We start from the raw sequence: 14,018 nt of genomic DNA on the forward strand, positions 1-14,018 counted from the left end.
TCAGTCCAGAGTATGTGACGCCAAATTATACCTCAAACAACAAGTGAGGCAGAATGCTGAAGTTGAAAGAATTCAAAAAACAGTGCCCTAAGAAAATGATATATTTTTAAAGCAATGGCGGTATAAGAAATTTTACAAACTATGGTAAGAACTTAAAAATTACACACCGATATTGTAAGAATATAATTCTCCCTTGGTCAACGAATCCAAAAGTTATTGTACAAAATGTTGATTACAGAAATGTTTTAAATGTAATTGTTAGAATCCCAATAGCCATATATATATTCTTATTTTTTACTTCACGGACCTTCATAATACTCCGCGGATAGAGAGCACTATCACTCAATATTTTTACCACTTCGGGGTCATTTTAAATCATTGGTCCAAGAGTCCATAATTTTTCTAAGTTTTACTCATTTTTTCTTTTCTATAATAGCTATAAGCCTTTTCTTAAAATAATCCCACATACGTTAAATTCAGAATAAAATATGAAGCACTTCCCTTTCTGTGAAAATTCAGCATCCAGAGTCCAATTCAGTCTAGTCCGACATGATCATGTTTCGCTTCTCACTTCGTCAGGAACCCTCCAGTATCAAAACTCGGTATTAGGGATTATTCTCCTTTATAACTTCAACTTCTCCCTCCCATGACTTTCTCACTACACGTTAAAACTTAGAAAAATTATATACTCTTGGACCAATGATTAAAAATGACCCTGAAGTGGTAAAAATATTGAGTGATAGTGCTCTCTATCCACGGGGTGTTATAAAGATCCATGAAGTAGAAAATAAGAATATATATATGGTTATTGGGATTATAACTATTAAATTTAAAATATTTCTGTAATTGTTTTGTACAAGAACTTAAAAACTGCCATTTTTCCCCACATCCCCTCAGCAGCAAGGTGTGCACAGGAGGCATAGAAGAAACAGAGCATGTACAGGGTTGGCCATCGCTTGTCATGCCCTTCCACTTTCCAGCAGTCATGTTTCAGAGTAGCACTATGTTGCCCATATCTTGATTTCAACTCTACATGTGACACAATTTGTTTTCATAGAGTAATTTAAAAAGGGGCTCTCTTGATCCCCTTGAGGATCCCTTCCTGCACATCACTGAAGTACTGAACCAGAGGTAACATCCCTGACTGTTTTGTTAAATAGTCTCTGATCTGTCTTCCGTAGATGTATCTGAATCCCTTTTGAACCAAGTTATATTATTGGCCTCTGCATTGTCCTGCATCAGTGAGTTCAACCCTACATTATGGGAAGAACTGCACTCTTTAGTTAATTTTCATCTATGATATTTTAGTTTCATGGGGTGCTCAGCTGATATGTCAGTCTTATTTTTTTCAATCCCTATGTGCCCTCCTGTCCATTGATGTTTTACTAAATCTCTTAGTAATTTTCCACAGAAGCATTCAAGGAATAGAGACGTAGTGAGGAACAGCAAGAAAGATCAAAGATTTGACTGCAGTGGAAAAATGTCCCCAGGTTAATCAATGAATAAATCGCTATAATTTACTGTGAAAAAAATGTCTAATGGCAACCTTGAATACATTTTGCACTGGAGTGCACCATGCTGGAATCACGTCCCAGCTCTCCACTTAAATATTTGTCAAACCCCATCCCTAAGTTCATAGAACTAAATTAGAGAAAGTGTAACTAGTGCAAATGTTTTGCAAGCATAGAAGATCAGTCCAAAAAAAGAGGCATTTTCTGCAGCCTGTCCACTGACATTTTATTCTGCCTTCCCCCTGAATGGGATTGGGTCCCCTGCCCTTCACCAGGCAAAGTTCCTTTCCCGCCCCGGCTTTCTGATGAGCATCCCTACAGTTTAAGCCCAAGATACTGTGTTGATACCCCAGTAATAACATTTATTTGCAGTTAACATTTTTATGCTGCCTACCCAATGCAAAACAAATAGCATAGGATCATTTTTTATAATATAATGAAGTTGTGGCACTGGACAAGCAAAAGGAACAGCTGAAAACTAAATGAACAAGATTAGCAAAGTGACAAGGACAGAACAGAAATGTGGGTATGGAATGTTGAAGGATCCTTGCCCTAAAAACTTAAGTATCTATGCTGTGATGAATTTAAAAACAGACCTATGAAACCCGATTACTTCCCACCTCGTAGAATTCTATGCGGGATACAAGTTACCCTTCTGTTTTTTTCCATGGGATGCTGAAAGGCAAGATGGTTGAGGAAGTGTATTTAAATGGTGCTGAGATCCTCAGAGGGGACAGGGCTCTCGAGAATCCTCTGAAACAGGGCGGTGAAAATGTAGGTGGGGGTCTTGATTCTCCTTTTGGTGTTTGGGTTGTCCTTGGAACTCGGGTGGGGAGTTGCTGTTTAGTGTATGTGGAAACGTGTCCGTGCGTGTGTGGGTTTTTACCTCTCCTGTGTTTGCTCTTCATTGTCTTAGGAGCACTGTGTGAACCTTACTACCAAGTCTTCCTATAATAAGGAGTTGTTTTATCCTTTTTTAAAAATAAACTGTCATTCATTCATTCATTCATTCATTTTTTCTGGGTGGGGCCTAATAATTGAAGCTTCTTTTTTCATTCTTTCTTTAGCTCATTAGTTCTTAATTAGTGACTTTTGAAATGTATTCCCCTGCCTTGAAAATCCCCAGAGCATGAGTCCTCACAATGCAAAAACAGAAGTAACAGTGAGATGCTATCAAGAAGGGGTTTCCATGTACAATTCATGTAAGGGGTCCAGATAACTGATCCAAGATGGCTGTATAGAGAACAGGAAAAACAAGATCGATACATGGAAACCTTTTATTCTGACAACAGTTGAGGCCGACTCTGACCAAGTTTCACTCTTTTCTTCTCTCTCTTCTTGTCTCCTTGAATGCACTGTGACAGATTTATCTCCCTACAAGTGTACTCATTGACTACTTCCTCCTCCTGTACCTTCCAAAACTGCTATGGGCAGTTTGGGGAGAAGGTAGGGGAGAAGACTATGTGACCCTTACACCTGTGGAATTATAAGAGACCAGGGCCCCTGGCAAACATATGTCATGAAATTATTTATAAAATCAGCTTTTTGAGGGCCCTTTTTACTTCTTTGGTTCTCAGACTGTAAATGATGGGGTTCTCATTGGTTTCAAAGCTGTATACAGTAAGGCTTGATCCACTGAATATATTGAGGTTGGTCTCATATACATGCAGATCAGAGTTCCATAGAAAATAATGATGACTGTGAGGTGGGACGAGCAGCTGGCACAGGCCTTGCATCTCTCCTTTATGGAATGGATCTTCAGGATGGTGGAGATGATGAAGACATAGGATATTAGTGTTAAGACACAGGTAGGGCACCCCAAGAGCACCACTTCAGTGAAAATGACTATCTGAATCTCAGTAGTGTCACTGCAGGAGAGTTTTAGCAGGGTGGTGAGCTCACAAAAGACATGGTTAATCTCACAAGAAGCACAGAAGGAAGGTCAAGAGGTCAGAACTGTGTGGGGTAGTATGTCCAAAAACCCAATGATCCACGACAAGGCAGCCAGTAGGATGCAGACTGGCCTACTCATTGCAAGCGAGTCATGCAGGAGGTTGCAGATGGCTGTGAAATGTTCATAGGCCATGCAGTGAGAAGGAAATACTCTACGCTTATGAATGACAGCACCAGGGAGAGCTGAGTGATGCTCTCACTGATCGAGATGTTATGGTTGCCTGTGAGAGTGAGGAGAGTGGCTGAGGTATAACAGATGTCCAAGAAAGACAAGTTACCAAGGAAAAAGTACATAGGGGTGTGCAAGCAGGAATCAAAACATATGACTGACAGAATGGCCAGGTTCCCAATGAGGGCCATCAGGTAGAAGAGGAAGAAGATAGTGAAGAGAGGTATCTTCAACTCTGGAAGGTTAGAGAATCCTAGAATGATGAACTCTGTAGCGCTGCTATGGTTCTCCCTTACTGTGGGTAACATGTCTTCCATCTGCAGATGCATGGCACAAGAAAGAAAAGTGAATTCAGAAATGCAAAGATTAGAGAGGGCACCGGAAACATTAACCCCTCCCTTTTATAGCATATATCAATTTTTTAGCAGGGTGGGACAGCACAATTTTAAGTTCCAGAGGGCTCCTCCTCTGAAGTTTTATGATGTCACTGTATCATTGGGATTTCCTTGCTGCTTATAAATCCTAATCCTAGGTGTAACAAAAGTCATTAAAAGACAGATGGGAAAACTGTTTCTGGTTTAACTTGAGAATGGGAGGATCATTACAAGTCATTTAATCTATCCAGATTTGGTATAGATTAATTATGAAAATATTGGGCAGGATACTTTATCTCTCTGAGCCTCAGAACTAATGTCCAACTCTATCACTGACTCTCTGTGATCCTGAGGGGCTTTCTTTATCTCCCTGTGCCTCAGCTCTAAATACTGTTTGTGATATAGTATCTGGAAAGCCGCTATCTTGCTGCATTAAAGTTGCAATTATTACTTTGCCAGTTGCATAGTATGTTGAGATTGAAAGAAGACCAGAGGTCAACTGAGTCACCGTTGCATTATAAATGACGGTAGTAAAAGACCAATTGGGCCATCCCATCTGCCAAGTTTTCCTGTTCACACAGTTAAGGATTCATCCCAGCTGTCAGCCATACAGCATGTAGGATATCATTCCTTATCCAAGGCACTTTATCACCTTTCCCATTTGTATTCCACCCTCCTAGTTAGTTCACACTTAGCACTGCTCATTTCCCAGGTTCCTCTCATTACCTAAGAAAAGAACTCTCTAGATGTTATAATTCAGAGAATGGCAACACTGAGAAACCTTAGAGTGGAATAAAATGAATCTTCCCAGACCTCAGTTATGCTGATCACCTGGTCAGTAACTTTCCCTAGAACTTAACTAAAACATCACACCCACTTACCTCTTTCCTCTAAAACATTTGTTCATTTTGCTTTTGATGTTGTTTGATGGTGTAGGCATGACCATCTCCATTGGAAAAATAATTTAATCACTCTTTGGATAAAGAAGAATCCCTTTGTCTCATGTCAGTATGAACATATTTCCTCTTAACCTTTCATGAGAATCCCAAGTAATGGATCTGCCCAGCAATAAGAGACTAAAAAAGCAGAGTGATGTAACAACAAAATTAGGTATGGATCTTCCAATGTAGTTGGAGTTGTAAAGGACGCCAAATGCCCCAGTGGCAGGTTCAGTGAAAGGCATATTTTTTCTAAGGATTCAGAGGTCAGGATGAAGGGTAGTCTTATGCATGCCAACTCACAAAGAAACACAGAAAAAAAGCATAACAAGAAACATGCAATATTCTCACAAGGAAAGGACACAATTAATGATATGCATTTGAGAAAAAAATGAATGATTTGCCATTATTCTTCCAAAAGACTGAAAGTCCAGGACAAAATAAACATTTCCATAGCAAAGGAAATACACAACTGTTTATCCTTGGAGGATGTCCTATTTTTTTTTTTCGCTCCCAAGGTAGGAATAAGATGCTTAGCATGGCCAAGCGCCTCTTTGTAGTGTGTAATTAGATTCCACTCACCTCTCATGTTTTCTAAGTAAAAATAGCCCCTATCTTGGAGAAATTATCTGCATTTATAAACCCTCCTGTCACTTTATCTATATATATATAAATGCCAAAGCCCTCACTGACTCACTCACTCACTCACTCATCACTAATTCTCCCACTTGCCGAGTACCTACAAGGCTGAAACTTGGCACTGACATTCCCTATCATGTCTTGGAAAAATAACCATTTCTCACTGTCCTCCATTTGATGGTTCATTCCATACTGCCATCTAATGCAACACCCCAGCAGGGTCATGTCAGAATGGGATATCATCACTAATTCTCCCACTTGCCGAGTACCTACAAGGCTGAAACTTGGCACCGGCATTCCCTATCATGTCCTTGGAAAAACTAACTATTTCTCACTATCTTATATTTGATGGTTCATTCCATACTGCCATCTAATACAACCCCCCGCCAGGGTCATGTCGGAATGGGATATCATCACTAATTCTCCCACTTGCCGATTTACCTACAAGGCTGAAACTTGGCACCGGCATTCCCTATCATGTCCTTGGAAAAACTAACCACTTCTCACTGTCCTACATTTGATGGTTCATTCCATGCCACCATCTAACGCAACACTCCGCCAGGGTCACGTCGTCATGGGATATGAATAGAGTACGTAATGCAGGATATGACGTGCCAATCATGCAATAGTACATCATACATTACATCTATAGATATAAACTCCGAAGCCCTCACTTACTCAAAATAATTACTTTGCTACTTGTGTAAAATAAACTCACATGTTTTTATCAACTACTCCACAGTAGCGAAGCACAGGTATTCCGCTAGTTTGCTATATAGCCCTCTTTTGTTACACATCTGTCATTGAATAACAATAACAATAACATCTTCTCAATCTTTTCTGTCATATAGATCTGGCATTGAGTTTGATAGCCTGACTCCCCACACCAAAGATGGCTGCATGCATGTTTCTGGCATAATACTGTGGCATAAAACTTATTGGTATGAAGTTTGGGTTAAAGGCATTAGATGGATGACTGGCAAGTACATTATGAAAAGTTATTAAATATTAAATCACTTTGAGTTTCATATTCAGCCTCTATCTGGTTTACCTGGCCGGGATTTTCAGCAGTGTGGCTGCACCACGGAATATATCTCTCTGTCTAATAGCCAGATAAAAGTATCCAGCTAACTTTAGACATTCTGAATAGCAGGTCTAACTTGATTGGCTAACAGCCAGATAAGACTGAATATCATCAACACTCCATCTAAGATAGCCAGATAAGCAGCTCCATCCCTGACTACTCCTGCACTGCCACTCACTTAGCTGGATAACTATTTAGCTGGATAAACAGTTGTCCAGTTAAGTGGCTGCTGCTGAACATGACTGAATATTGAAATGGTGCCACTTATCCAGCTAAGTGGAAATGAATATTGACCTCAATATTTCCAAGACTTAATCAGCACTGAATGCATTCTTCTGTATGTCAGTTGCCAGATTCAAGTCCTCCAGCCAAATGTAGCCCAGTAGCAATTACACAGGGATTAATTGCTTAAGGAAAGGACAGCAGCGAAAGCTTGGAAACATTCGTAATCAAGGAGTTTGTCGATTTCCTTTAAACTATTTCTTGTTTTTGTCAAGCTGCCATGATCCTCTTTTTCATTTTTATACATTTATCAGCCACTTCTACAAGCAGCTCATAGTGGCTTAAAAATCACATATTCTCATAGGACAAGCAGGATGGTAGTCCTCACATATGGGTGACATCATCAGGATGGAGCCCAATCATGGAATAATTTTGTCAAAGTTTCTAGAACTTTGACTGGCACCTACTGGGCATGCCCAGCATGGTAGTAACCCTGCATCCATTCAGCCTCTTTTTTTCCATGCAGCTTTGGCCACGTGGATTTTTGGAGCTCTTCACAAGTTCCTGACATGAATTTTCTTCTCAGGAAATTTGTTCCAAAACTTGCAAAGGTTTATACCCCTAGGGGTCTCCCTTCTCTGCCATCAATTGCAACGTCGTACAGTAAGTTTTTTCCGTTTTTAGGTCGGTTCCTGGTGGGGACCTGTATAGGTCTTATTGGCACCGACCGTGGCTGGCCTCAATTTTCGACATTTACGATGGCGACAGGTTTTCATTGGTGCCCTGACTGTCCGAGGACAATGTCAATCATAGACACTCATTTGGTCTGTGTCCTATGCCTGGGCTCATTGCATGATGTAGAGACGTGTACCAATTGTGCTCAAATGACACCGAAGGGCTGTCGGGCATGTCTAGAGAAAATGGTGCTCTTATTTCAGCAGCACCCATCTTCGCAGACTCCATTGACACTGTCCCAAGAGAAACAACGCCATCGATCCAATACAGGGGGGTCTCGGTCAGAGTCTCGGTCTTTGATGTCCCCGTCATCGGAGCTAGAGACAGGGAAGGCTGAGCACCGTGAGAAGCACTGGCATAAGCATCGGAGGGCTATGCCATCAACTTCGGGGACACCGGTGGCGTCATCATCTGGTCTCGAGCCACCAAAGAAAAAAGCCCAGGCTGAGGAGTCTAATCCTTCCTCTAAGCCGGATGAACCGAGGCATTCCCCGCCTTCGGTGGGCATGGCAGCCAAAATTCCACCGGGAATGGTGGACCCTCTGGTGTTGCCCGCCATGCCTCCTATTCCGGACCTGGGGTTCACTACTCCAGCATTCCACGAGGATTGCACCGGTTGGTGCAAGAGGCAGTGGTCCAGGCCTTCCAGTGCCTTTCAAGACCACCGACTCCAGCACCGGTGCCCGTGCTGGAGCCTGCACCGATGCCACCACTGCTGCTTCCTCTTCTCCATAAGCTCGATGTGCTCATTGGTGCCCTGCCGGTGGCACCGAGGAAATCTCCAATTCCCATGGCTCCATCGACACCCATTCTGCTCTCTTCAGATAAAGAGGACTCGTCGAGGCCAGAGCCTGTCCTGGGACCTTCAGGAGTGAGTGCACTGAGATGACCGGTGAAGCCACTGATGCTATTGATGCGGTTTTGCCCTTCACTGGTGCTGGATCTCAATTTGTTGGTTCTGGAGCCGAGACCATCGATGCTGGCACTGATACATTCGGTGCCCAGATCTGCTCCCGCCAGGGAAGGTTCTTTTGTACCACTAAGACCACCATTGGATGCGGGGGATCAGCCATATGATCCATGGATGGATGACACCTCGGATTCCCAGGATTCGACTGATGTCCCATCAGAGCCTTCACCTCCTGAGGAAAGGGGTAAATCTCTGCTGGAGGACCTCTCCTTCATTAACTTCATCAAGGAGATGGCAAAGACTATTCCCTTTATGCTGCAGATGGAGGAGGACTCCAGACATAAAATGCTGGAGGTTCTTCAGTTCCTGGATCTTCCAAAAGAGATAATGTTGGTCCCAGTCCATGAAATTCTACTGGATTTGATGCAGTGCAACTGGGAGCATCCTGGGACAGTCCCAGCTGTATATCGCAAGACGGATGTGATTTATCTGGTGCAGCCATCACCTGGCTTCCAAAAGACGCAGTTGGTGCATCAGTCGGTGGTAGTAGAGTCTACCCAGAAGAGGGCCAAATGTCTGAAACCTCATTCTTCCACACCACATGGAAAGGAGCAGATGTTTCTAGATGCTTTAGGGTGCAGAGTGTTCCATGGCTCTATGCTCATCCCACATACTGTGGCATATCAATTGTATATGACGCAATACAATCAAAATCTTTTCAAGCAATTGCAAGACTTTGGTGAGACCCTCCCAGAGCAGCTTCAAGATCAACTGATCTCTATAGTTAAAAAAGGCTTAGACACAGGGAAGCATGAAGTCCGATTGGTGTATGATGTCTTTGATACTGCATCCCGGTTATCAGCGGCCGGCATAAGTGTAAGACATTGAGCTTGGCTAAAGTCCTCGGATCTATGCCCAGAGGTTCAAGACCATTTGGCTGATCTCCACTGCACAGGGGATAATCTCTTTGGAGAGAAGATCCAGGAGATGTGGCACAGCTGAAGGATCATAACAAAACACTCTGTCAGCTCTCGGCCACTCATGCTGAGTTTTTGACCTCCTCCAAATGACCGTTTAGACGGAAGACGAAAAGGCCAGCTTAAAAAGCCCAAAGATATTATCCTCCACCAGCGCGGACTCATCCGTCCTGTCCATTCCAGAAGCCTCCACCATGACAGCCACAGACTCAGAAGGAACAGACTCCTGCACAACCTAGTGCTGCCTCAGGATTTTTACTTCCTGCTAGAGACTGAGTGTCATCCCCCTCTGCCCCACCCCGCCTGTCGGTGGCCGGCTCGGCCACTTCACCACCATGTGGCTACAGATCACCATAGACCAGTGGGTCCAGTTGATCATAGCTCAAGGTTACCATCTAAACTTCCTCTCCATCCTGACGGACTCTCCACCTTGGCCGGGGTGGACTTCGTCTGACCACTCTCATCATCTGCAGCAGGAAATAACTTCCCTCCTACTAGCCAATGCCATAGAACCAGCTCCTCTTTCCCAAAGGGAACAGGGTTTCTATTCCTGATACTTTTTAATCCCAAAAAAGACGGGAGGCATTCGTCCCATATTAGACCTTCGTGCCCTAAACAAACATCTTCGGAAAGAGAAGTTTTGGATGATAACCTTAGGCTCCAACAAGGGGATTGGCTTTGCTCTCTGGACCTCAAAGATGCTTACATGACCATAGCAATTACCCTGTCTCACAGAAAGTACCTCCGGTTTCTTGTCGGAAGCCAGCATTTCCAATACCATGTACTTCCATTCGGTCTAGCCTCAGTCCCTCGTGTCTTCACTAAATGCCTGGTAGTAGTAGCCGCACACTTAAGAAAACTAGGCACTCACATCTATCCATATCTAGATGATTAATTGCTGAGTGCTCAGTCGCCAGAGGGGGTTCTTCACACCCTCCATATTATGCTGTGGCTTCTATCATCCTTGGGATTTCTCATCAATCATCAGAAGTCTCATCTGATTCCATCTCAAATCCTCTCCTTTATCTGAGCGGATCTCGACACAATCCAAGCAAAGGCTTTTCTGCCCAGGGACCGAGCTCATGCGCTGGCAGTTCGGGTGCACACTATACAGTCTCGCTGAACCATGACAGCTCGTCATGTCCTAGCCATGCTGGGACATATGGAATCCTCAGTCCATGTTACCCCAATGGCTCGCCTTGCTATGAGATTAATGCAGTGGACATTAAAGTCCCAGTGGTCAAATGCACATCATTCAATGTCCAACACTGTCCATGTCACCAGGCAGCTTCACCTCTCACTGGAGTGGTGGATCCAGGAGTCACACCTGCTCATAGGGCTACCGTTTCAAGCTCCAGAACCTCAAATCATCTTTATGACCAATGTTTCCACTCTAGGTTGGGGAGCACATGTCAACCACCTGCAGACTTAGGGAACCTGGTTGGCAGAGGAATCACAACATCAAATAAATTTTCTGGAGCTCCAAGCTATCAGATATGCTCTAGGTGCTTTCAAGGATTGCTTGTCCAACAAAATAATCCTAATCCAGACGGACAACCAGGTAATGATGTGGTACATCAACAAACAGGGGGGAACCGGGTCCTACCTCCTATGTCAGGAAGTAGCACAATTTGGGCATTAGCTCTCTCTCACGGCATACTACTGAGAGCAACCTACTTGGTGGATGCGGACAAACTCAGTCGTTTGTTTCAGCCTCAGGAGTGGTCCCTCAACCCTGCAGTAGCGGACTGGATATTTCAGCCCGCTACTGCAGGGTTGAGCATTGACCTCTTTGCGTCGGTTCACAATTGCAAAGTGGAGAATTTCTGCTCTCTACATCGCAGTCACAGAACTCCACCAAGGGATGCTTTCGCCCGCTCCTGGGCGACAGGCCTTCTATATGCCTACCCACCACTTCCTTTCATCAGCAAGAAGCTCGTGAAGCTAAGCAGAGACAGGGGTCTAATGATTCTAATAGCCCCCTACTGGCTGCGTCAGGTATGGTTTCCCATCCTTCGCGACCTGTCAGTGCGTCCACAAATTTGATTAGACATGGAACCGTCCCTGATATCTCATAAAGATGGACAATTGTGCCATCCCAACCTTCAGACCTTGTCTCTGAGGGCTTGGATGTTGAAAGGCTAATCTTGCAGCCTCTCAATCTATCAGACTCTATATCCAAGGTCCTGATAGCTTCACGAAAACCTTCTACTAGAAAATCTTACCATTCTAAATGGAAAATATTTTCAATGTGGTGCTCTTCAAAGGACTTAGACCCTTTTAACTGCCCCACAACTCAGTTTTTAGACTACCTCTGGCATCTGTCGGAGTCAGGTTTACAAACTTCCTCCATTAGAGTACATGTCAGTGCAGTGGCCACCTACCATCAAGGTACAGAGGAAGTCTCCATTTCCACACAACCCTTAGTAGTACGCATTATGAAGGGCTTGCTTCACCTCAAGCCCATTCTCCGTTAACTGGCCCCGGCTTGGGACATTAATGTGGTTTTAGTGAGACTCATGAAACCTCCGTTTGAGCCTGTGCACTCCTACGAGTTATGACATCTTACTTGGAGAGTACTCTTCCTTTTAGCTTTGACGTCTGCCTGCAGGATCAGTGAGCTACAGGCGCTGGTAACATACCCTCCTTATACAAAGTTTTTTCATAATCGGGTGGTCCTCCGCACTCATCCTAAATTTCTGCCAAAAGTAATCTCTAAATTCCATTTAAATCAATCTATAGTTTTGCCAACTTTCTTTCCAAAACCCCACTCATATCCAGGTGAGCAGGCTCTGTATTCCTTGGACTGCAAACGTGCACTAACCTTTTATTTGGAATGCACTGCAGGCCATAGGAAGTCCACCCAGATATTTGTTTCTTTCAGTGACATTAAACTGGGTATCCTGGTGGGAAAGCAGACTCTGTCCTCCTGTTTGGTGGAATGTATTTCCTTCTGCTACCAAGAAGCAGGCCTTCCGCTTCAGGAACGCGTTAAAGCGCACTCCATTAGAGCAATAGCAACGTCGGTAGCACGCTTTCGGTCTGTACCTCTTGTTGATATCTGTAGAGCTGCTACTTGGAGTTCTCTCAATACTTTTGCAGCCCACTATTGCCTGTACAAAGCTTGGGCACAAGATTCTCTTTTTGGAAAGTCAGTTCTGCACAATTTGTTCTCAGCGTAATACCCACCTCCTACCATGGCCCACTTGGAATTTCAGGCTGCCCGTTCTCCAAAAATTGCCCCTGATGTTGTGCCTGTTGCATGTCTTTGGGTATTTTTGGTACATGCACGGGCATCCTCAGCTCGTTGTTCACCCATGTGTGAGGACTACCATCCTGCTTGTCCTGTAAGAAAGCAGAGTTGCTTACCTGTAACAGGTGTACTCACAGGACAGCAGGATGTTAGTCCTCATGAAACTCGCCGCAACCCCGCGGAATTGGGTACGCTTGCGATTTCTTGTTTTATTTTTCGCACGCTCTTTTACTATAAATGAGACTGAAGGGAGACCCCTGCTGGATGCAGGGTTAGTACCATGCTGGGCATTCCCAGTAGGTGCCAGTCAAAGCTCTAGAAACTTTGACAAAAGTATTCCATGATTGGGCTCCATTCTGATGATGTCAACCATATGTGAGGACTAACATCCTGCTGTCCTGTGAGAACACCTGTTACAGGTAAGCAACTCTGCTTTATAAATACATCAAAATTGATCATTAAAGTACTGTCATTAGGGAGCCCACATAGCAGTAAAGTATGTGTGTACTTTGCACACAGGAAAGATAACTGTCAAAACTGCTTGCATGTGCCCATATACATGGATGTATGGGCACATGCAAATTTTATAACGTGTATGAAAATGAAATGCAAAGGTTGTAAAATATGAATATATATTTATTTATTTATTTATTTTTAACTTTTATATACCGACATTCTTGCATTAAATGCAAATCATGCCGGTTTACAGTGAAACAGAAAAAGCAGGAAAAAATTCCTTAGTCGAATACAATGAAACAGCTTAGTTAACAAAGGAAACATAAAAATAAATTTTTACATATACACAAAGGTTTGCAAGAAGGGGTGCATAAAGGTACATATATATGCACCATATATGCATGTGTATGTAGAAACCGTGAACCATGCAAGTTTGGACTTATCCAGATAAGTTCCATTTTATGCGGCTAAGGAGGGCAGGTAGCCGGATAAGTCAGAAAAGCTCTACTTGTCCATCTAATTATCACTTTTCCAACTTATCCAGAGATGTAAGATAGCCGGTGCTAGTTAACTCTAAATAAAAAGTGTTTTTTACCTGGATAAGTTCAAATTTGGCCATCTAAGTAGCAGCAAAGGCCCTACTTAACCGAATAAGTCAGAATTTAGCCAGATAAGTGTGCGCAAATGATATACCTGCAAATTTGTACTTTGAATTCTAAGGGCATATGCAAATTGATTTTACTCGCATAATGTAGATACATTTACTTCCTTTAAGTCAGCTTTTACATGCCTAAGTC

Source organism: Rhinatrema bivittatum, unplaced genomic scaffold, assembly GCF_901001135.1.
Source record: "Rhinatrema bivittatum unplaced genomic scaffold, aRhiBiv1.1, whole genome shotgun sequence".
NCBI lineage: Eukaryota > Metazoa > Chordata > Amphibia > Gymnophiona > Rhinatrematidae > Rhinatrema > Rhinatrema bivittatum.